This window comes from Rhamphochromis longiceps, linkage group LG10 (genome assembly GCF_057381845.1).
Source record: "Rhamphochromis longiceps isolate RC_006_pf linkage group LG10, R_longiceps_female_GT1.1, whole genome shotgun sequence".
NCBI lineage: Eukaryota > Metazoa > Chordata > Actinopteri > Cichliformes > Cichlidae > Rhamphochromis > Rhamphochromis longiceps.
In genome coordinates this window covers 11,965,955-11,991,571 of record NC_140566.1, presented here as the reverse complement: position 1 = coordinate 11,991,571, position 25,617 = coordinate 11,965,955, and the positions used below count along the sequence as shown (strand labels likewise).

The following is a 25,617-nucleotide window of genomic DNA, read 5'->3' as shown; positions in this document are numbered from 1 at the left end:
AATTCAAGAGCACTCTCATTATTTCACATGAATTCACCTAAAACTGGATTACTTGAGCAGCCACATTAGGAGGTGAATTGTAAATGTAGCCATTTGAATTGAGCATGGTTCATGCAAATCAGCTGAAATGCTACTTTTAATCATTTCAACACATGTCATGCTTGAGGCCATGCCAAGACCCAGTGTCAAATTATACCAATCTTGTGCTTAAGAAATGCTGGTCAAACAGAAAGCTGCAGTCTGCCATGCAAGATTTTGTTTTATTCTTTACACACATCACATTCGGTTTCCAGGCTCTGCCTCTCTCTTTCATTCCCTTCTGCGCTGTGTTTTTGTTAAAAATAATCCTGGCTCGTTAGCCATTAAAGATTTTATGTTCCCATAAAAGCTACTTGATGCCCTCTGGTACCAGAGGTATCATTTCCTTGTCTTCTAACGTCTGTCTGAAAATTGCATTGCTAATTTCCTGACATATATTACCACCTATTCGAGTCACTTCCACTCATACTCATCACTGCATATGTGTCATCTTTAAGGCTTCAAATGTCCGGGGTGAATAAATCTTTTGAAAATATGTAGACATTTCTGTGCCCTTAGGCTCAGTCATAACACGGTTTCACCACAAGTAGTCTTTGTAATTTGTGGCTGAAAAAGTATTTTCTAGTTAAAAAGATGAAAATACAGAATATTGACTATTTCAAATGACTACGTAAAAAAAAAAAAAAGATGACCTAATTATTTTCATTAGTCAGCCCATAAACTCCATAATCTATCTGTTAATTCATCTAGAAAGCATACGAGACATCACTCTTATTAAGTGTCCTTAAGTCCTTTCCAATAAAAAAGGCAAACAGGCACTAAAAGGCTGGCTTCTATTCACTGTATACAATTCTGCACCAGATTTACCAATACCTGTCATGTAAATGAGGGCTCCAGCCGTCCCTGGGGCTCAGATTGGGCTTGAAAAAGAGAAAACGAAGGAGGGGGAATAAAGACATGGTGCTTTTGTTGGCAAATTAAAAATAGCTCGCCTAAAGTGACAGTAGACCTAAACCACTTTCCGTTTCCTGCTCTTCTAACATTTGTTTTCAATTCTGCTGTCAGTCTATTTTTTTCCTGGGGATAAAAGCATATGTTATGAATAATGCAATCACATTTTACAGAATTAAAGGCTGTAAATGCCTTTGACGCAAAGGAGGTGAATTATCTGAATGGGCAACTATGCTGAGTGATAATAGGTGGTAAAATAAAAAGTGTCAGGGCCTAGTTTCCTACAAGCGAAATGTCACTCTGAGACAAATTTGTTTATTGTTCGTAGTTACACTGCCAGTTGAAACATAAAAGAAAGTGAAATTCAAACTGAATGTATTATACAGGCCATTTCACGGTGTGCAAAATACTACCGCTGCAGCTACTGCACAGCCGGGACGACGAGGAACATTTAATAAAAACAGGAAATCTAATCAGCCAATAAATACCAATCACTCCAGTAATTGTTGAATTCAGGGCACAGCTCTATAGCTATCTAATCCATGTGGCTGTTAACTAAAAATAGCCCCAAATCCTGTCATATTTGCTTTGATGCAATGATTATGCACTGTGCATCTACCAGCAGTCTATTATTTACAACATACATCAAAAAAGACTCATTGCTTCAAAGTTGAGGGAATCACTAGTGTTCAGGATAGCAGGACACATTAATATCGTGGGGTTTGTCTAAAATCATATTAAAGCACAGAGAATTAAAAGCGTACATTCATGTGGAGCTACTCCCAGCTGCAAAACCGAGTGACAAGTTAGGAATTGAAAATAGCTTCATTCAGTGTAGTTAATACAGAGAAACCCACAGATTTAGAGTCGTAAGAAAGCACAAGTACTGAAACTGAATACGTTTCTTTCTCTTGAAACAAATCATTGACTAAATAAAACAGTCCTAAAGTAATGAAACAAAACAATCATGTCATTGGTAATTAATAGTAATAACATGAATACAAACACGAACAATAATTAGAAAAGATCAAGAAAAAACACATCGATTGGTTTGCTGAAATAACTCCCTACAGTCAGACCAGTGAAAACATTAACTGGTTATCAACTGCTGATATCACCAAGTGCAATGAACTCATGATCTTGTTGCCTTTGAAATGGTTGCTCTGGAAATGGGGACCAAGTCTGCACTCACTTTCAGTCTGTGACTGTTTTCAAAGTTGAAAGGAGGCTGCCAACGTACTTTTGCTGTAGTGTGATTGAGCTATTAAGAAAATAAATGAACAGCTAAAATAGCTTAAAGTAAACAACAGGTGTTTAAGTAGCTTAATGTAGCCTCCTGGATAAGGAATTCAAATAGCAAATGCTAGTAGACAGTTGGAAAGTTAGCAAAAATAACTTGATAAATAGTTCAAAGCGTTAGCTTAAATAAGAGCTGAAACAGCGTGGTCATTTGAAATATTAATGGTAAAACTTTCAAACATTTATGCTCTTTTGGCAGCTAAAATACTAAATAACGATTAACTGTATTTGCAAAATATAATGAATGGTTGAAAAAGTACAGTGAACAGTGAAAAATGGGTTTTGGTTATTATTTGCTATTAAGTGGCTTGAGAGTATGAATCCAGCTAAATGCAAAATGTGAAACTTTATTAGATATTGTGAAATATGGCTGAAATTTGAAACTGGAAAAACAAAAATAAAAACCATAAAATGCTTGAGAGTAAACTTTGCTGTGCAATCAGAATCAGAATACTTTATTAATTCCTAGCAAATGATGTATTATGTGTATTAATGATATGTGGTCCAGTTCATAATAACCTATTTGGAACGTGGAGTGAGTTCATCTGTCTGCGGCCATGTCTGACAAATAAAAAAGTCTGGGAACCACCATTGTAAATGATTCCTTCTACAAAGCAGACAGGTGGAGCTCTAATAAGGGAAGAAGCACGATTTTCCTCTCTGCTTTGGGACTGTGTGTGATATAATGATCATCAGACTGTTCTCAACCAAATGATCAATGCATTGGGCTGCAAGGCAAAACAGTTTCTACTGGGACCCATCACGATTATGTTACGCCAGAGATAATTTGTCAAGATTTGGGTTTCTTCCTCACAGACATGTAATGAGAGTAAAATGAATCCATTATGAACACAGCGCCACATGACAATAAGTCTATGTTGCTGTTTTTAGGGAGGAGAGAGAACGATATATTTCATTCAGTTATTTCCATCTCACTGCTAAGGCTTGGCTGACTCATTTGCAGAGTTGTTCACAAGTGGTGAAAGGAATGATAAAATTATGGCGTGAAACAGCTAAAGTGGCCTGATGGTCCAGTTTAATGAAAGCTAAACATATTTAATCGTGTCTGAATATAAAGCGAAGTGACTTCGAAGAGGTTTTATTAGTGCTGAACTTGGCAGGAATCGAAGTCTCTCACTTCCTGCTTTTACCGAGATCTACTTAAGGAAACATCCTCTCCTGACTGAATGTTAACAGGGCCAGAAAAATGTATGACATCAGTGGTTTATTAGCATAAAGGACATAATAAAAAATATATAACAGATGGAGTTATTTTTATAGAGACGGATTTGGACTTTTCATGCCGAGCGCACACATTTACATGACAGCAGAGAGGGAAAAACAGATATCTGGCTTCCAAAAAAATGAGACCAAAGTGGTTGAAAGCAAAACACTGTCACAGCCCTTAAACCTTTGTCATTTGATGTTCAGAGAGTACTTGAAACTTTTTCGGAAATAAAATGTACACAGTGTGGTGACAGTACGTGCATGTGACATCAAATGAGATTTGATATTCCACAAGGCAAAGCTTTCATGGGATTTAGCTTCTCTCGAGGAAACAAGTGATAAAACAGTGAGAGAAAGTGCAAATTCCTGTACATACTTGCAGCTACCGCACTGTTCAAATGCACCAGTGAGCCATATAAGGCCGCTCCCCGGCCAGTTTGATCAATTACGACCCATTTTTACTTCCCCTTTCACATGTAAGAGTGAGAGAGCAGAATACATTCACAGCCAGATTGATCCAACAGTCCCTTCGGTCTGAATAAAGCCGATTTGGCTAACACCTTGATTCAATATTTCTATACACCATCAAAAGTTCTCACCTGTCAAGCTACAAATGGGAAAGATCTGCAGCATAAAGCTTACCCAGTTGAGCACATTTGCACACATGGAGCACAGCTTCTCTATAAATACTGCTGAGTCGACTGTATTTGAGATCCATTTATTAAATCTGCAAAGCATACAATAAAGAAGTGGCTGGAATTTGATTCCAACAGAGCTCAACAAAATGCATTCCCACTCTAACCCAGCAAAGCGAACAAAGCTAATATGTCATAGAGAGCATCCCATTATTCACAATATTTTCCAGTCGCTATCAATTATTTGTAAAAGTAATTCCTATTATAAGAGTGGAGCTGAGAAAATAAATGCTGAAATCAAACATGATTATAAGGATACTGTAATGGGGCAATTTTGCCTGCAATAACATTCATTACTCTGCTGGGAGGAAGAGATTTCATCAGATAAATAGAATAATCATGTAAATCAGTGCGACTTTTACAATTATAACTAAACTAGTGCGGCTCTGCACACAAGTCAGCGCCGCCACAGCTTGAAAAACTGGAAAGCAGATGTTAAACCGGAGACAGGGTGGCTGCCTCGTAGGTGTAATCTGTCAGAGTTCATCAAGGACTCCTGGTGAAGAGCATTACCTTTTCTAGCACTGACCACCTGTGCACATGCGTTAACGCTGGCCTTGTTACACTGTGTGCAGCTCAAAGCCTGAACAATCCAGAATGAAGACCTTGAGTCTTGACATTTCCATTCTGCACCTTTGATAGAATCTCACTGATACGTCTGCTCTATCACAGATATATTTATCGCCATGTTGTCCAGAATCTGTTTATGTTTTTTACTTTTTACAAAAGGCAAAATATTTCTGTCCTCTATGGTATCGTTGAGGATGTAAATGCTTTGTGTGAATAATAGAAAAATATGAATGACAGAAAAAGTTAATCAGTCATCCATCCAGCCATTCATCTTCTTGACCACTTAGCCGATTCAGGGTTGCGGAGAGGCCTATCCCAGCTGTCAGCTGTTGAGAAGCAATCAAGTAATTTTCTGCTAATGCAGTTTTAACACCATCATAAAATAAATAGAAAAAAGTCTTCACAAAGCTTTTTGGGATAACGAAACCAAGTCCCTGTTTGTCCAAGATCAGAGGTTGTTTAAGAGAAAAAATAACTTTAGATCACATAAAGAAATGAAATTTCCATCTGGTGTCCTTTCAAAAATGCATGAAATGCTACATGTTTTGATCACTAGAAGACTGATTGTCAACTAATATTTCCTTGAGCATTAATTTATCAAGATGAAAAAAAGAAGATTTTGTCTGAGGCACAAATTTTAGATCTACTAACAGACATCGAAAGTACCACATTTGGATCGTTTATAGTTCCTAATAAAAGCCACAAATTTTTTGCATGCTACTGGAAACGAAAACACGCGAGCTTTAAATGTGCTGCTCATTGTAAATAAGAGATGTTTTTTCTCTGACCATTAGCACAAATATATTCTTAGCAGAAAATAGATGTCAAATGGAGTATTTTCACACGGCTTAAGCAGGCAAAATTCCTTCAAAGCTGAAAGCATTACATGGCCAGCAAAGCAGGTCCCCACATGGAGGGAAAATTAATATCCCAGTTCAGACTGTGACAAGTTCTGCATCTCCTCAATGGATTATGATTACAGCTGGAACAAAGTCTTTGCCCAGTAGGAGGCGAATCAAATTGGCTGACAATCAGAAGAAGTAGGCACCAGAAGGAAAGGATTGAGAAGATGAACAGTTTAAAGTATTGACTGTTTACAGAGTTCCCCCACTAATGGTAGATTTCTATTAGGCTGGAGACACTTTGATCATCTGTTTTTTGTGTGTAAATGCTTTATTTTAAATGCTGCCTTTTCTTTTCCTTACATATTTCTAAATTTTAAAAAATGGTCCAGTCGCAAAAATGGAGAAACCAATTTCATCATGGTGGCAGTCCACATCTGAGACTGTGTACGTCTTCTACTTCAATTAAAACATCCTTGCAGAAGCCATTATTGACGGTGCAGTAAGAAAAAAGAACATATCTCTTTAGATGTACGTGAAAGCCGGACTGATAGATTTGCCGTCATCTTACTCTGAAGCTATATTGATGCTGCTGCACAGAACTAAGGCTGAACACAGTGAGACATGTTTAGCCAATCAGTTAACAGTGACATTGCTATGGGAATACAAATGAGCGTTGCCTGGCAAAGCGTGCAATAGATACGCCATGTACTGGCTCGCCAGAGAGAAAGGACATGTGAATTCAGATATAATGAAATGGGGAAGATAACGTATACGGTAGAAGATAAATTGCCCTGAGGCAACTCTGGGCTAATAAAAATAAGCAATAAGGCTCAAAGTCTGGACCCAGTTTCGTTACTATAAATCCATTTGCATTTAAATTATCACGTGAGAAATCAGATTTAGGTGACGATGCACCCTGCTAACTGGCCTGGGGTGGGGGTAACCTGCATTATTCATGTCACAGCATGCTCCACTTGTTTGGATGGCAGTAATTGTTATATGATTAACCTGCTGGCTGCTCGCTTGATACATTTTCTTAAGCACCTCACCGATGTCTGATTGTTGGAGCAAACCAATCCTTTTATCGCGGTCCTTTGCCAATAAATTCAGGGGAAAATGAAATCGAAAAACAAGTAGATACAGATACATTGAGACAGCGCTCGCTCACCTTATTACCGTCTAAAGTGTTGGATTTCACAGCAGCCTCAACACACTTGGTACCTGGAGGGGATGCTTTCAAGGCTTTCATCACTGAAAGAAATTTCACAATGAATCCAAGTTCATTTTTCTTCTCCATAACCCATATTAAAAATTACCATGCTAACAGCTGTCATCAAAGATTCGAAGAAATCAGATTAATCTCATGGTCATGTTATGAACTCAGAATAATTATCTGTAAAAGGCTTTCGAGGAAAGAATATCCATTACTCAGCTATGAACAGTCAGTTGTTCACCGTCAGATGCCAAGTCACAGCTCCATCGAATACGCTTCCCAAAAGAGCAATGGCTGCAAGCCAGAACACAATAAATCATGAACAAGGAATCACTCTGTACAGAGTAGCTCACAATCCTGTTAATTTTTATCTTTCACATCCAATAAAGTATACGGCTAACAAGACAATTTTAAGATGAGGCCAGGAGCAACAGCAGCTCAGCCTCTCACACTTTCACACCGTCTAGTTTTGTTAATGAGCTGTACCATCCATACCATATTGAAGTTTTCAGGCACTATGCAAAATGCTTTTTCCAAGTGCTACTTCAATACATTCTGAAACACTAATGAACCATTACTTTAATCTGCTGTCACATCACAGCGGATTTCATTTTGCCGAGCTAGGTGTGCTTTACTAATTGGTGAAGGGCTGAACGGCACCCACGGCCTGGTTGCCGCAAAAAGGTTAAAAGAAATCATACGGTCACTATCACTGACACCTAAAACGAGTCACAATGTGCCACCTAGGAAACTTTTCTGCTTTATTTTTAATTATAACAATAAACGTGGATTGTCCAGTCTAATGGCTATAAAATAATGACATCGCCTGCATTTAGACTTGGCTTTAAGTCTTTTACACCAGCCTGTTTTACATACCTGGGGAAATGAAGACGCACAAACACGAAGAGGTAAGTGCTTTTATTTTATTCTGTAGGCTTTGTTTGGTAGCTTAAATAGCAGCTAGTGGAACAACTGGTGTACCTGTGAAAAAGAACCTCATTATCTAAGGAGACAAAGAAGGTGAAGAGGGAAAGTGAAACAAGAGTGAGTCTTGGACAGGCTTGCACTCACTAGAGAGAGGCCCTAGCCTGCAAAGGCTAAATGAAATTCAGACAGCATTAAGTTGACTAGTTATGTAAGGAAAGGTGCCTACTTATGAGCCTAATACGACTGGGTGTTTTAAAAGAGGACGTGACCTGGTCTTTTAGACAGCAATACTGACAAGTTGTCTGTTACCACTGCAGAATCATTTATTTGTTGGTCCATTAACCTAGTGCACCCTGACTTACATCAAAGCTTTCTAGGACATAAAGTGAGTCTGGAAAATGCAACAGCATTAATATTTCAACATAAAAGACCATTCATAAGACTGACAGATAGTCCCCCAAAGTCATCAGTTAAACAGGGTCTGAAGAAGCAGGGCACAGCGCAAATATCTGTCCAACTTCATTTTGTCCGTAGAGTTGTGTGGTTCTTTCCATGTTTTCAGGTGCATGAGTGCAAAAACACGACTCGGGCTGTTAATTCTCCAGTGGGTCTTCCATGTCATTGCCATCAATCAAATGCTCTGTATGTCACTTTGAATCACTATTGTAGGAAAGACGGTCCGTGCATTAACATGTCAGGGATTCTTCACTGCTAGCTGCAGGGTTTTCGGTGCGGCAGCGTCAGTTTGTCAGACAATTTGCTGCTCCGGACCAGACCAGAATATTTCAATAACTGTCCGATGGATTGACGTGAAATACTGGACAGGCATTTGTGTTCCCAGAGGAGCGAGGCTGACTTTATACATCTTCTGACATTTCCTCTACAGCAGCAGCAAGTCAAAAGAGCAAATTTTGTACGGACGATGAACTCTAATGACTTACAAATCCTAAAGCACAAACATGAGGTTGGCATTTGTGATTTGGAGCTAAATGTCTATTGAACTGGTTGCCAAAAATTTTGAAAGCGTACATGCCCCGTCCTCAGGATCAAGTCCGAAAAACTGTGCTAAAGCTATGACGTAATAGAGCTGAATTATTATATTGAGTCATCAAATTTAGATGCCAAAGACAGATGGTCGTGGTGAATCCAATATCGAGATAGACCTCAAGGTAAATACTGACTTCTGCAATGAAAAGAAGATCAATTTGGAACATACATAGCAAGGTTTACAAATTAAATCCCACTCTTCTTTGTTTTTTAAAATAATTTTTGAGAGCTAAGTCTTGTAACTTAAGAGTATCATCGATCATACTGAAAGGGAAAGTACTCACAGGCAGGGTTAAGATTCAGAGTAAGTAGAAGCTATAGTCATTACTAACATGCATGACAGCTATATAGCCAAACTGTAATTGGAATGCAAGGTTTCACTCCCAGGTAATAGCCATACAAAGAGCAGGAGAGTTCAGTACACGCACTATACTGGCCCAACAGAATAATTTGAACCATAAATCAAAAATCCATGCAGCAGTTCACCTTGAAGCTCTACAGGCTTGTCTTTGCCACTTAGTGCTAAATTGTGTTAAATATGAGTTCTTGTTTTTGTATCCTACCTAAACAAGGATATACTGTAAGGATTCAAGGATGTATTATATAACAATACACAATATAAATGTGCAGCAGAGTGAATGGGGATAGTTTCAAAGGCGAGACAGTTGTTTCATTTGCGGAAATAAATTGAATGTGATCTGTTGTTCCAGTTAAGATCGACCTAAATTTCAATTTGAAAAGAGCATTTTTAACATTAGAGAAAGTCTATTAATATCTTGCAAAGAATTAATTATAAAATAAGAAAGGAATAAAGCATCAGTCACAACGCTTTACCTTGATGAGTATTTGCAGAAATATGCAATCTTAAAAACTCAACAATTTCCACTGAAACCTGAATAATTACCTTAATCTGATACAGATTACCCAAGTGAGCAAGAAGAATATTATTTCAAATGGTAATGTATTTAACAAGCACCGTCATCGGACTGAATTTTAAATAGGCAATTCGTATTTAGACTTATCGTCAGTCAGCCGAATACATTATGTAGGCTCTGGCTCTGCCATAGGCAAGAGCTGGCCACCCATTTCTCCATATGACACAGAGAGATATTACTGATGGTGTTCTTCCATGGAGTACATCAGGCTTGCAAGAAATAGCAAATCTTATCTCAAGAGCAGATGCGCTGCATCAAAAAAAGGCCTTACGTTGCAAATGTGGATCCCACAAATCTAAAGTTGCACACTGAGTTTCATTGCCTTCTTATTACACCACACAGATGGATGGAAAGACAACTTTGATCCAGAGACATTGCTACAGTGCACAAACGCATGTACAGCAAGTTATTCGCAGCATTTCCAGTGTCCCCTACCACTCCATGTTGTCTTTCCCCGGACTGGATAATAACTGTTTTTCTCTTCAGCTGGATGAGGTGCGTGTGAATCTGAACAGAGCTGCAATCTGCTTTGGGCCCTGCTGTGAGTCTCTGTGGATGAGCTGTTTACTGGCGCTTTTTGTGTGGCCAGTAGGATCCCACTTAGTGTGAATGATGGCAGCTCTGAGGGTGCCTCTGGCAAGTGTGACTCCGACTATGGCTGCTCGGTCTCATGTAGAGTATAACGCCAGCTGCTCAGGCTGAGTAGCACTCCAGTGAGCACGACCGATTGTGGCTGAGGTAAGCACGTCTCTGGCGAGAATGATGCTGAACGCAGCAAGGGGTGAGCACAACCCTGACTGTACCTCACCAAAAACATCATCTTGGTGCATCTGGATGCTTGAGATTGTCACTGCATTAGTCCAACTGTGGCAAGTGCGACTGAGTTTCTGTGGAAGGCGTAAGTGCAGGCTGCTGCCACGCAAGCTGGCAAACTGGTGAGGGTGATTTTGTGATCACGGCAGCTTTGACTGCTGGAGCAGCAAGTTATCACTCTGGTGGAGTTTGCTGGTTGGGCAGAGGCTGCGATGAACACAACAACAACAACAACAACAACAACAAGTGTGACTGCAGCAGTGGTGAATGCGACTCAGTAGAACATGGTTCAAGCTACACTATTTCAAGCACAAATGGAGTGGTGGACTGTTGGGCTCCAGCACCTTCAGTCTGGACACACACAGTTGACTATTATTGTGGTTACAAAGGTAGAAAGCATCCATTAATTTACATGTGGCCTAGATCACTTGAATTTAGTTTTAGGATAAAACCAGAGGTTAATGTAGCTATGGCAACTGACTAGAAGATAGTTATCCTGACTTTGAAACATGTAACTTAAATAACAGATACAAGTAATTCATAAAGAACACTGGCTTTAATGGTCCTGGAAAAGAACTTATCTAATGCACACCAAGGACATCTACACAGGGCTCAGTTATCACATATAACATCACTACACTTCATAATCTTTGACTGGGACTTTAATCTTAACAGAAGTAACAGCTAACCTGTTTTTAAAAAAGGCTTATATATATTTTTTTCATACAGAAAGAAGACTCCTTGTACTCTTGCTTTATTCAGGGCCCCAAAATGTACACAACTAACTAAAACAAAAAAAGAACAAAGTTTTTCACCAGCTTCATAAATCTTGGACAGCACCATGGTCGTAATTTCCTGACTTGTATGGTTGCCTTCTTTTCTTTCTTTCTGATAGAAAGTAAACTTGTGAGGTTACAGTCTGGTCTTAAAATAAACAGCAGCCAATGTTCCCAGCAAAGCTGTGAGTGCTTCCAATTCCCGAGGCACCGCTCACAATGACTAATCTTTTCACTCGTCTATCAGTTCAAAGATGTAAATGTTTCAAAGTTCATCTGCTTCACAGAATGCACCTGAGATATACATAGTAATCGTACTATCAGCATTATGGAAAATGACAGTATAAAACACCGCTATTTCTGTCTACATTACCTAACATCATCAAAATAAAATATAGCTTCTACGTGTAATTCTTAATAACACTCAAAAAACCCATCGCAACAAAAACGATATCGTGATTGAGCGTGATTTTCTGCTCCTTCCTTCCTGCCTGCATTATTTGGTTACTGCAGCTTACTGCAGTCAGTCCGTGTAAGGTCACACCGCTTTAGTCTTTTGCTTTCAACACTGAGCAATCTAATTCACAAAAGCAGCCTTTTATCATGAAAAGTACTTAAAAAACATTTGCTGCAAAGTGGTATTTACCCATCAATAGAAAAATCCAGCTAAGCACAGAAACATTCAATCAATTAGTCAAGTGGCAAACAATAATTGTAAGCATTGATTACTTGGCATTTTTTAAATTATAGCTCAGTAGCTGCATTTGAATTGACGTGCATCTTGAGTACATACAATTTATTTTTGTGCCCTCTCTCTGAATAGACTTCAAGGCCAGCAAAACTCCCAACAATGGCTTCCAGTGAGTTTGTATTCACTAAAGCTCCCCTGCTCTTTTTTCCTGCTTTCCTCATCCATAATTGAAAACTTTTAGACTTACTTCTTGAAAACTCTGACCGTAACTCGTCACACAACACTAAACACAGACCACTGGGCCGTTCCAGTTTATTGTGTGTGTGTGTGTTGCAGGTAAAATTCAAGTCAACTACATAAAAAAAAAAAAAAAAAATAGGAGTGAGCTCATGAGGGCAGGAACGGGCAATATTAAGAGAAAAAGACGGCATTCTTTTTTATGATACGCAAGCTTCCAATTTCACTTCATCCTCATTTCTTTTCTACTGAAAATGTAATAAACCTGACTAACATCTGAATAAGCATGTCATGTCATTCAAATACTTGTGTAATACACAAATGTATAGAATAAAAGACGAAGCCTTTGTTTCAATAATAATTATGAAACTATAGTCAGTTAATAACTATGAAGAGGATAGCTCAAAAGGTCTGAAATTTGAAAATGCAGATTAAAAAAACATAAACATTCTGCATTAAAATCTACAATATACAGCAAGCTGTGGGTAGAGAGAACCGGTGAGGCGATACATTAATGATTGACTAGATGACTCAAAATAGCCAGTATATCTGTGGTTACTGTGTGGGAAGGACCTGGCAAAAAGGAGCAGTATGTTATGGAGGTTATGGGCTTGTTCATAGGCATTGGTATTCACAATGACGAGGAAAGACAGACCTCAAAAGGTTCTGTAGCTTCAGTCTTGATGCCAGATAACACAGTGCACCTTTAGAGCTCTTTTCAGTCCAGACTTAGGCAGCGTGTTGACCTTTCACATGGAAGCATGTGAAAGGTCAACAGCACATTAGATATGGATGCTTTTGGCTCACTGGAGTATGTGATTCATAGAACTTCATGGCAATAAAATATAATGTGTCAGAGGTGTTCTATTGGATTGAGGACAGGTGAGCCTGGTGGCTAGTCAATGGTATCCATTCCAGGAACTGTTTGCACTCACCATAAGAGGACAGGCACTGTCGTGTACCAGGAGGACCCCGGGACCCAGAGCACCAGGTAGGATGTGTAGGGACTGACAGTGGATCCAAGATTACATCCCAAAATGTAATGGCAGTCACAGGGCTGTGGCCCAGCCTATAGAGGTCTGTGTCCCTTCATGGATATACCTTCCCACACTACCACTGTCCCACCATCAAACCGGTCATGTTACCACGTCCTCTCTGGACCCTTTTTTGTCTGTCACATGTGCTCAGGGTGAACCTGCATTTATCTGTGAAAAGAACAGGGCACCAATGGTGGGCCTGTCAGTTCTTGTATTTTCTGGCCGAATGCTAATTGAGCGTCAGGATTCTGGGCAGAGAGCACAGAAACCAATGGAGGATGTTGTGCCCTCAAGTCACCATGTTTGTGATTTTTTTTTTGTCAGACACATTTACATCAATGGTCTGCTGGACATTGTTGCGTAGGGCTCTGACAGTGCTCATCCTGTTCCTTTTTGTACAAAGGAGCAGATTCCAGTCCTGCTGATGGGTTAAGGACCTTCTGTCCAGCTCTGCTAGAGTAACTGTCTGTCTCCTGGAATCGCTTCCATGTTCTTGAGACTTCGCTGGGAGCCACACCAAACCTTCTGGCGATGGCATGTATTGTGCCAGACTACCTGTAGAGCCTCTGTACGGTCCAGGCATCACCTTATGCCACCGGTAGTTACACTGACCCTAGCCAAGTGCAAAACTAGAACAGTCTGAACAGTCAAAAAAGATGTGGAGGGAAAAAATGTCAATGGCCTCCACCTTTAAAACTATTTCTGTTTTGTGATTATTTCATTGTTGCCCCTCTAGTGGACATGTTTTTAATTTCATTAACACCAAAGTAGCTGAAACTGATTAACAAACCCCTCTGCCAACTCTATCCCACAAGTTTAACTGACGTGACGCTAAACTGTGAATATGCATCAACAGCCCCAATTTGCTTAGACAATATCTTGAGAGGAAGCTGTACCTGGAAGAAACCTTTGCAGGCACAAGGAGAACAGGAGAAAACTCAGCCTGGTGGGGTTTGAACCAGGAACCCTCTAGGGATGAGGCAACAGTGTCCTCTCCACCACTGTGCCACCCAGTTAAGACAACAGAATCATTGAGCTATATAATTCCACTGACAGAAAATGTACTGCATCTTTGCAGGACTGCCAGCTCTTCCTATTTTAAACACGTAGCACTGGGGGTCACTCACGACAGGTTTTACAGGAGGACAGAATCACCACAGCAAGTCATTCTGTCCTCCCAGGGAACTGTGTTCACATTCTTGGCAAGAAGTCAGGCCTATTCAAGGTGGGCGTCTCAATCCAGCAAAGTTGTCACCTTGCCTGTCTGCGGTTTTCATGGATATGTGTCGAGGCAAAGCCAAGGTCTGACTCCACAGCTCAGGGACATTACAGTGGTATTCTTGCTGATTACAGAAAAACATCATCTTTTCATCATCTTTTCCACAGTTGGGTTTGCTACTCACATTTGTGCACATCATGTGTTAAAGGCTTTGTTTTATATAAATATCACTACCCTCCCATCACTCTTAGAGGACAAACTGACACTGCTGACAGCTGGGATTGCTGTTTGTATAGCCCTAGTTTCACAGTGAATAACCCTTCACAGGTCTCTCCTTTGGCTCTTGTATAAAGGTTTCATAAAAGTGTTTTTAGTGTAGTATATATTTTTTATGCAAGATGCACTATCACATCAATAAAAGCTTGTGGCAGGCTGCAACCAAACAGCGAAAACCTGAGATATAAAAGATTTTGTTTTTGATGTATATTGTGTCTACAATGCACTTTCATGGGCAAATACAAAATCTAATAAAGTGGCACTGTCTCTTGATAAAAGTGTTTGTGAAGCCATAACATTTTAGAAAATCCATGCTTGCTTTTTTGTTGCCTCTCAGTAAGTTTTGAATATTTATAGCTGCAATAAAAAACACAGTAAAATGATCTTTCAAATATCTAGATAGCATTTTAAGTGCTCACAATGACTGCTTTAATATTGCAGCGCCTGCTTTGTCTAAGCTGCTTGAAAGCTTTTCACTAAAGTGAAAGGACAGGAGCATCCCCTCTGTTTTACCATCTCACTTGACGCCTGTTTTAGCATTGATTTTTTTTTTAGAGCTCCTAATGTTTAGTAGTCTTTGAATGACCTAGCCCTGGCTTGTCTCTGAACTTAAGCTGCCTTATGGCTCGGTGTGCAGCCTGAAATCCTCAGACAGGAGCAACCTGACAGTTTTTCTGTCAAGGTTAAAGACTAAAGGTGACCATGCTGTTGTTGTCAGAGCTCCGAAAACTTATGAGCCACTTTCCAGCAAGATCGTGTCACAATTAAAGCTTTTTTCTTAAAAAAAAAAAAAATCATCTTTGATATTTATTCTTCTTGCATCCCTGCTGCTTTGACGGCTCTCAGGATGTCGCATTTCTTATCCCTAAATGACTCCCTTTGTTTAAGGCATTTATGTTTGTCAGGCATTATAACCTAGACTAACAAATTTCCTGTGGCGAATGGCGAGAAATCTCATAGTCACAGTTGTTGACAGGAACACTTTATGTTGTAATATAAACTGTAAAATCCCCTTTTGCATCTTAAAGATATGTTTCAGCAGCTATAATGACACCTACTCTATGTTTGCGCACAGCAATGCAACAGTGATGTAAAATAATCTGTGAAGAATACATTTTTACTGTGCGGTACCTGGTGTAATACAGTGTGGGTTGAGATGACATGAAGGTGGCCAAAAGCTACACACATTAAATAAAACCAGACACAATCATCTGGCAGCTTGTGATAAAAAACAATAAACACTATGGTCTCAGAGAGCAAAAAGACAAACTGTCTGCACGCAAATATGCTTTGAATCACATAGAAATCTTTACAGTACTTTGCATAGACTATGTCTTTAAGGGACAGTTCACGGTACCAAAATGATTTACATATTTTCCCCTCGCCTTTAGCGCCATTTATCCATCGAGATTGTTTCGCTGCAATTTGCCCAGTTTTGGGTCTATCTGTTGTACAGATATAATGGGATGTGATGGCAGTTGCTTGGGGAGCTCAAAGCACCAAAAAGTTACATTTTTAAAAACTCAGCAACAACGTCTCTTTCTAGAAATCTTGACCTAGTTTCTCAAAAGACCACAAAGTTGCAGTGAGTACTTTCATGTATAAACTACTGAACTACAACACTTTTGCAAACAATATTGCTCTGGAGAAGAAAGCAATCATCAACCAATGACAAGATGCTCATGCTTCGACTACTCTGACAGGATGTAAATGATGAGTGTGTCTCCTTTGACTGAGCTTTAATGTTAGCTAAGTGTAAGCTCTGCTTGACTGCCAGATGTAGCTCCATTTAAATAAAATAGTTCTCACATGAAACCACCCATGGAAAGGTTTGTGGACTTTTTGAGAACCTTGATCATAATTTCTAAAAAACAGATATTACTGCAGTTGTTGCTTCTTTTTTAAAAACTTATGAACACCACAAAAACATGGCACCCAGTTCCATTATAGTCAAGAAAGATCCTTACAGCCACTGTCTCCTCAATAGGGCAACACACACCAAAACAAGCTACAGAGACAGGCAGAGACAGGCTACAGAAAAGAATAATGTGTATTGGACAGTGAGATGGCTGTGTGAAAACGTCATGAAAACTTTTGAAAATGGATGATAAGTAAAGATTTACTCTTCAACTTTGTTATGAGTTTTGATTAGTCGCTACCTAAATAATGTTTTACATATTACTCCACATTTAATGCAATAAATTACTTAATTACTCAGCAGAAAAAGTCATTTGTTACACTAGTCATTGGATTACTTACACATTACTGCATTATTTAAGTATTAGTTGATATATCTGATTTTTTAAAGGACCAAATATCGGTATAACTTTTAAAAATCTTATATCAGTCGGGCTATATATTCTTGATAAATCAAATTTTAGTGACACCTGAATGAAGCACGCTGTATCTTAAAGCCCAAGATGTCATCTTAAAACTGCTTGTTCTGCAACTCGAAGGTATTTTACTACCACACTAAACACAAGCAAAAGAATTAAGTGAGAGGATAAAATACTACTGTTTTCCATGCTATTCAATATTCCAGCTGAGGCCTACAGTAAGTGTTATCTTAAGGGCAGTGCCAAGCCTCGAGTCAGCGAAGGGTTAGATAAAACGTCTGTGGGTCATTTGCACGTACACATTTTTGGTAGATAATATGAAGCCATTTAAATTGGTTCAAAGCCCAAACTCAACAGGCACCATCTAGATGAAAGGGCACAGTCAGATTTTGCCCTTGCTCTTGTGTGTTTGATTATTCTGCTTTTATTTTTTATTTTTTATTTAACAGCTCAGTCAAAAATATGCATAAAAGAACTGCCAGTAGAATTACAGCAGCAAACACCAGGATGTTACATAATAATGAACAAACATGCATGCCCCTCACATTGATCTCTTGTATCTTGATGTTCCACACACAGTCCCACTTGATAAAGTAAAAAAATAGTCAAATACTTAAATATAATACTTAAAAGAAAGAAAGAAAGAAAGAAAGAAAGAAAGAAGAGACAATTAAAGCATCTCTCTCTCACCCCTCAGGACCTTTGGTTCCCAATAATCCCCACTATCTTCAGCCGAAAACACTATGTTACCAGGGCAACAGCTGCATTGATGGTGTAGCTTCATGGAAGCGTGTGTGACAAAAGCGGTACCTGAAGCATCACACTTATAATTGCAATCAAGGCAGACCTGTGGCAGAGATGACTGGGGCTGAATTATTTCTGTGTCTCTAAGTGTGTGGTTTAAATTCCATACATGCACGACAGGAGACAAAAACTAGTGTGCAAGAAATTTATGTAGTCATGTAAATCTTTGCCCATGTGCCTCCACTCCCTCTGCACACATTACACTTCACTGCATTTTTTACCAAGCACCTTGATTCATGAAAAGTACACTTGCCGTCTTTGCCAATAACCTTTAAGCAATGTTTCTCAGCTTATCTGGATCATAACCAAAAATCAGGCTACTCAATGTCTTTGCTTTAAAAAGCCAAAAATACCTTTTAGTCGACTGCCAGCCTCGATCAAAAGCCCCGATTTAATACTTTAAATCCCTTCCACTGATAGATGATGAAATAAATGCATGACTTAGGTAATTTCTTAGCGGACACACGCATTTTTAAAGTTATAAAGAAAGAAAGTATCCTTCTTTAAACACCATTTCAGATCCTGAATGTCTATAACAATCGCTGACATTTTATGAGTATCTCAGGACCTGCAAAGACAGTCTGCCTCTCAGGAACAGGCGGTCCCAATATGAAGCTTTAGGCTCTTAGAAGATTCTGACATTTGAAAGATTTGACTGTCAATCTTAAAGGTCATTGACAGTGTGAAAGACGCGTGGGGTTTTGAAGAGTGGGTGAAAATAAGTCAGAGCAAGGTGACGCTATATGTTATACAACCTTCAGCTTCTTATGCATTCAAGTCCCTAAATGACAATTTTATTTCAGGGATTACAGCATACAGATTATATAGAGACTCCAAAGCTGAAGAACGTTTCATTTAACAGTAACCGTGTGCCTGACACAGACTTCATTTGGGTACACTGCTCAGATAAATTAAAGATCACTCATTTGAATGTTTTGTGTTTTTAGTATTTTCTCTGTCTTGTTGGCCGGGTTGATGTTGCAGCTGTCCTGATATCATTCGAATATTTCCTCAGAGAAACATACTCCAACTTCAGCATCTTTGACTGCAGCTGGTGATAGCGATCCTCCACTCATAGTTGGAGAGCCACTTTAAGGCCAACCTGCAGCAGATGGGTGAACTGTGGCGAATATCATCACCAGCTGCAGTCCAACATGGTGGAGGTGGAGTCCATCCGCAAGATAAGAGACTCACTGGAGAAGCAGCTGATTATATTGATTTGTTGTGTGTACATCTATATCCACCACCCCACCCCACCAGTACAAATCCATTCAGCTGGAAACACTGAAAAAAATAATGAATTCATTAAAGATAGAAGTGTACCGAATCCTGCAACATGCTGAATGTTCGTCTAAAGGTTATCTTAGCCTTTATGAAAAACGGCTCAATTGAAAGAAAAAGAAATCATCCAAAAAATAAAACATCAAGTCTGACCTCTGATGATCTAACAAGAAAGGTTGGAATTGTTGTTGGCGCGTTGCGCAACTACAGTTCGGGCTCCTGCAGTCTTTTATCAAACAGCAGATGATAATTTGCTCTGCTCATAATGCACTTGTTGAAAACGCTTTATGCAGCCTTGGCAGGCGGTTCTCTACTTCCTAAATAAATGACTGGGATTTGCGTTCCACACATGATCATCCTCGTCAGGACTGTTCTGTCTCAGCCAAAAATACAGTAATAAAAGTCACCGCACTGGCGGAGGCTTTAACATAAACTACATTTAAAGGAGCAACTGCTCGCAGGGTGAAAATCAGTGACAATCATGGGAATTAGCATAAATCAGCGGGCGTCTGGTGGTAACGTTATTCCTGTGTGAACGGAGCTTCTGTGATTAATCGTCTCTCGTGCACAGAAATGGGGAAATGATTGGATCTCACATTAAGGGAAAAAGACTAAGGCAAGTGCAATTCTTGGAAGCTCCAAGTATGCAGACAAAGAAAAAAAAAGTTAAGACAAAAGAAGTCAGCAGCTTCAACATACTGCATTTCTTGACTTCATCCAAAACAACAACATTAGGCTTTTCCGGGATGAGGAGAGCATCCAGAATCTGTGTGCTAACCCTGCTCTGCCTTCCCATGGTCCTGCTTTGCTCCACCTCTCATCATCACTGTCACTCTGTGGAGCCAAGCTGTAAAATTTCCCCTCAGAGCTTATTGGTCGTGACTGACACTGTCCTGGTCGAGGTTTCGGTGTATGTGGATGGCTCTGATGATTACCTCTTGTCAGCTGTTTTCATTATCATCCTCTGAGCGTTGCATCATGCCTGACTCCTGTGCCCACTTGACCTGTGTGGTGGAACCTCAGAACACACTGCCATCTCAAAAACAAGACTAACTTGTACGGAAATTCAGTGAAGTGGAGGGTAACGCCATTATTTATGCAGGAATTATTTTCTTTCTGCTCACAAAATACAAACTCACAATTATATATGTATGTACATATATATAAATATAAACACTTATACTACTTTTCCCTGGGAGCCATTACCCCCATTTATTTTCTAATCACTCAAGATACTTTGCATTTTTACTGCATCACGTCTTACGGTGCCTCGAGTAACAATAATGCAAATCCCTGCAACAGTCTGCCTCTGTCTTTTATTTGCCTGCATCTGCACGCTGAATCCCAACAATAGCAATTACAAAATAGATTCTCTAATCACTTCAGATGCGACGGGTTCACACAAGTCTCACACAAGCACGGCACATCCATCTGTAGCTCTCGGATGAGACAGCACCTTCTCCTTCAAACAAAATCTGCTCTGGCTGACACATTCCCTGCTGGACAATAAATCTGAGTTTACTTCCTTTTTCACCACACACCCATGCACTGCGAAAAGGGTTCTGTGTGTGTGCGGAGACTCTCTCTCCGTATGTCTCAACAGATGAAGAAACTGGCTGAGAAAAGTCATTTACTTGTGGTCACACTCACGGGCGTCATCGCATTACGAGCCCTGTAGCTTGCAAGACTGAGAGCCGGATGACTGTGCATCACATCAAAACATGAGGTGTGGTAGGAAGAAAAAAAACATTCATGCATGATGTTGCAGAGGAGCAAACGCCTGAAAAAACGTGGCAACATCAGGGTGAGGGAGGGAAAGGATGAGCACCATTCAGTGCTGTGCTTGAGCGACGCCTCCCAGGTCTGGCAATTAAAACCAGCTCCTGGCCTCTGACACAGGCTGGATTCAAGCGTGGAAAAGATGAATGCAAGGATTCATGCAGGTGTACCACAGCTCTTCCTGACGTGTGTCTGCATATGGAGCCTGCTTGTTAACCTTTTCACCATGACACTAAAAAAAAAAAGACATGCAGGAGCAGATGTCTGAAAAGGTGCCACACTGTCTATTACAAAAAAGGAAAAGATCAGAACCAAAGGACTACCCTGTCAGGGACTCCATTCAGCACTCTGACAGTATGGATACCATTTGTTGTCACCCTTGTCTCAGGCAGCAAACAAACAGGAGATGCAAATTCTCTAATTGTGTCTTGTTTGTGTGTGTTGACCCAATTTCACATGATTTTAAAGAGGGGTTGGGATTGCTGGATTTACTTGTGCACTTGGGAAGCTCATGTCATTATTACATTTGCATCATTCCAGCTGGACATCGCTCAGCATGTGCGCCCACTGACACTCCATAAGCTACACCACGCGTGGCTAACTGACAGAGAGGATGACGAAAGAGATAGTCGTGTTCCCTCTCGTGTTGCGCTACGGCAAAAGCACACAACTACGCCGAATTTAAATGATTAAGAGCAAGAAAATCGTTTAAATAAGAAATAAAAAAACGCGCATGCACATGGAACTGTTTTTCCACTGTCGTCATCTCTTAATCTGCTTTTTTTTTTTGGTAAACTTGTCAGTCCCGGTGAATTAAAGAAAAAAAAATACTGATATTAATAAAAGACAAACCGCAGTGGTGTTTATTTCACTGGCGGTGGAGTTGAGACCCTTCGCTTTAATGGAAGACGGTTTTTAATCCAAGGTTAAGTTAGCCTGTGCTCAACAGTCTTGTCACAGGTTGCGGTAGCTCGTTCCGAACACGATTCCCAGCACGCGGGGTCAAAGCACGAGCCCGGAGTTCCTGTGCAGGTGCGGCTTTTTTTTCCCCTTCTTTTTTTTAATCATTACCAGAAACGTCTCGCGCGTCTTCACCGCTAATTGCCCATTAAGGGAAAGTAACAGCCGCTCAAGCAGTAGTGTCGCATTGTGCTGCTATTTTGACTGTCCTTAGAAGTCGACCTAAGCTTTTAAATAAACAAACAAATAAATAAAATTCAACCACCCCTGTGACAGGTGTATCTCCACAAAAACAACCCCCTCACATTTGTTGCTTACTACTTTAATTCGCGGGCGAAATCGTCGCGGTTGAGCAGAGCCAGAGCTAGTCGCATGCAAGCCGCGCATCCCCCTCACCGTGCATCTTTTCCACTTCAGCATGCGAGGGGAGACCTGTTAAACCATCAATTATACTGCGGTAGCTACACAAACAGCAGTTGTTGCATGTGAATGAAACATTGCCGCTGAGCCCATTTGCAACCGTCTCCGGCAATTATCCTGCCGGCGACGTGTGCGAGATCTTAACAAGAAGAAGAAGAAGGAAAAAAAATCGCATCACAGAAGACACAGCAGAGGTAATGACTAATAATAAGAAAAATAACAACAGTCTCACCAGCAGCAATGAGGATGATGTTCCTGCTGTTGTGTGTGTGTGTCTTCTCTCTCTCTCACTCCTGGCTTTCCTTGGAGTTGATGAGGTTCTGCCGTTTGGTCCGACTGATTTCTCCCTCAGCTGTTACCGGCCACTGGATTTGGATAATTTTTCTCTTTCTTTCTTTTTTTTAATCCAGCGGTGAAATAACGGGGGGAAGCGGCGTCCTCTCGCAGAGCTCTGCCCTCTTCAAACTAACCTTCCCGCCCCCTCCTTCTGCCCATCTCAGATTGGCGCTGGGCGGGAGGGGCAAACCTTGAACCCGGGGGCTGGTTTAGGAGGGGTGATCTGTCGCGCTGATCAAATCCCGCGTGGATGTTTGCGGGAGGGCTCACTGTTAACTGATCAGCTCGTCACTGATGTTCCCGACAGCTGGAAGGGGGCTCTCCCCCCCAGCCCCCCAAAACACACACCGCCCCCCACCGCCCCTCTTGTGCAGTTATTGCACAGCAACCTCCCAGGCGAGAGGCAGCAGTGAGTGGGCCCACTTACTCTGGCGGATTGAGCACTGACGCAGGTGCCCAAGGTCCAACCGCGACAGACAAGAGATGCCAAGCCTAAGAGCTGCTGCTGACAGTGATACAGCAATCTCATCTGAGTCATTGCAGTGGTAGGAAATGGGAGCAGATCATCCCCACTCTGTGACCTTGGAGGGGGGATGTTGTGGTCTGATCAAGGAGTGGAGATGGGAAAAATCTGGGCAAGGCAGTAGGAACACAAGACGTCTCAACCTCTGTTTGAACAAAGTGCCCTTTTTGCATGGCGCGTAATGCCACCTCTAACCTCTGCTCAGTCAGCAGCAAATAGTACAAGACTGCTCTTGTACTCTGCAACTCCCGGGTGTGCCGTGCCATACACAAATCTGTCAAGAACAGACAAAACTGCTGCAAGTTACCTGCCAGTGAAGCCTGCATTTTAAGTCTGCAGGCGATATAAGAACCTTTTTTTTCACAGTTCACAGTACAAATCCGCACACTTCTGTATTTCTGTCAATAAAAAAGACCACAAATTGTGCCTCCTGTCAGTCTTCATCTACTATCTGTTGCTTACATCAACAGTGCAAAATGGAAACAGTGCAACACCAAGTCAGCAAATTGTTATTATTATTATTTTTTAAACGAAATACACTACACAAACTTTCACTACATCCACCACTGCTTTCCTGGAAAGAGGGGAATTCCTCGCTGTGTGGTCCAGCCTAAGGCATCTCGCATCTTGTCCCTAATTAGGTTTCGTTGAAAGGCTTTTCTCCCCGCTCTCACTGGGGGTCTAAGGTTGGGGTGGTGTGCCTTTTTCATTTATCATTTTCATTTATTGTTTCATTGTGAAGCCCTTCGAGACTGTAATTGTAATTAGAGGCTGTAATAAACTTGATTTGCTGGGAGCTGCTGTGGGCGAGGGGAAGGAGAAAGAGAGAGAGGTGCTGGCCAGTTCTTCAAAGGAGCATGTGAGCTGAGGAGAGAGAGCGCTGGTACAGGATCCAGGCTGCTTCTCAGCCACGCATCCCAGAGCTATAACGTTCCCCACTCGGGTGTCTACATCACGGACGCCACAAGCCGCGGAAGCTTGTTTGTTTGTTTTATGTGCGCGTAAGAGTCGACGCCTCGCATAAAAGGGGACCAGCCGAGAACATTTCACATCTGCTTCACTTCTTTCCCACGGCGATAAAATGAATTGAGCACAATGTGCCATTTCCATGCTTTCTGCAGTTACCAAGTGCTTTATAGTTCGCTTTATTTCCCTCCCCCCAAAAATTCCTTGAGCCGGCATAATCGGGTCATTCTTACTATTCGGTGCCATTTGAGTCCTAATGACATAATATGGTATATTTAGTGTAAAACTTGTCTAATGCTTATTTCTAAACCATTTTCTTGTATGTTTAACCCCCCTCTACCATAGAACACATTGATATATACACAGGATAAATACATTAAAAGTAAATTACTTTTATTTTAGCACAAGTCACTAAAGTACTATGTCCCCAGTCATGCTTGCTCGACTTCAGTTACAAATATAACTTAAAAAAAAAAAAGAAAATCTAAATTTTTCATCATTTCTGGATTGGCTTATTTCTAATGTTCCTCATCAAATGTTCTTTTTTATTATTAATGCATGTTTAATACTTAAAATCTTTAAAAAATGTTGTGTCCCTGAATCAACTGTCACCCCTGTTACTCTGATAAGAATTCCATAGAACACATCACCTGATTATTCTTTTAGTCACATGACACTCCCGGATGTAACATATTTTGGAGGGAAAACTTTCAAGAAGAAGACGAGTAAGTACCACTCTTTAATCAACCCTTTTTTCAATGTTTTAGCAAGATTTTGTAATGTGGCAAAGCATAACACGTCCAACCTGTTACGCTTATTAATAGTGGAAACAATTTTTTTTTTGTAATTTTTATAATATGGCTAATAAACATGTTAAAAATGGTTCTTAGTGGTCACCATGTACTAGCTTGTTGTTCATCATACTAGTAGTAATGGCTAAGTTTAGCATAAAATCTCCCCCCTGTTACCGTCACCCCTGTTATTGCTATGCACTGTAACATGAAATTTCCTTGCAGATTTTAAAAAGGGACATTGTAGCTTTTAGAAAATGTAAATATTACTATAACTGTGTATTCAAAACAGTTATTAATAGAAAATTGAATGTCCTGTAACAGGGTGGACATTTGGCACGTCATGGGTAAAGACTTTGATTTTAAAAAATATTATAATATAATATCCTTAGCTGGACCAATACATTTTTCTTATAGGTTGAAAATCCCTCTTTTAGATGAAATGTTAAAATAATTCAAAATTTTGTATTTTTTGATGAAGAGTGATCACACTGAAATGGCACCGAATAGTAGGAATGACTCAATCATGTCCTCCAGCTAATAATTATAAACTCTGGAAAGACCGACACTGAGGTGTGTGTGTGCGTCTGGGCTGCTTTTCTTAATTAGTCGGACAAAGATGAA

General features: G+C 40.3%; 1 protein-coding gene across 1 annotated transcript in view; it reads right to left on the bottom strand.

The window, feature by feature from the left end:
• gabra3 (gamma-aminobutyric acid type A receptor subunit alpha3) overlaps nt 1–22,897 on the bottom strand; it is a 118,645-nt gene extending 95,748 nt beyond the window's left edge. Inside the window, exon 1 of the mRNA XM_085420181.1 lies at nt 22,610–22,897. The gene's annotated coding sequence lies outside the window, so the exon portion shown is untranslated. The remainder of the gene's footprint in view (nt 1–22,609) is intronic.
• Nucleotides 22,898–25,617: the final 2,720 nt, after the last annotated feature.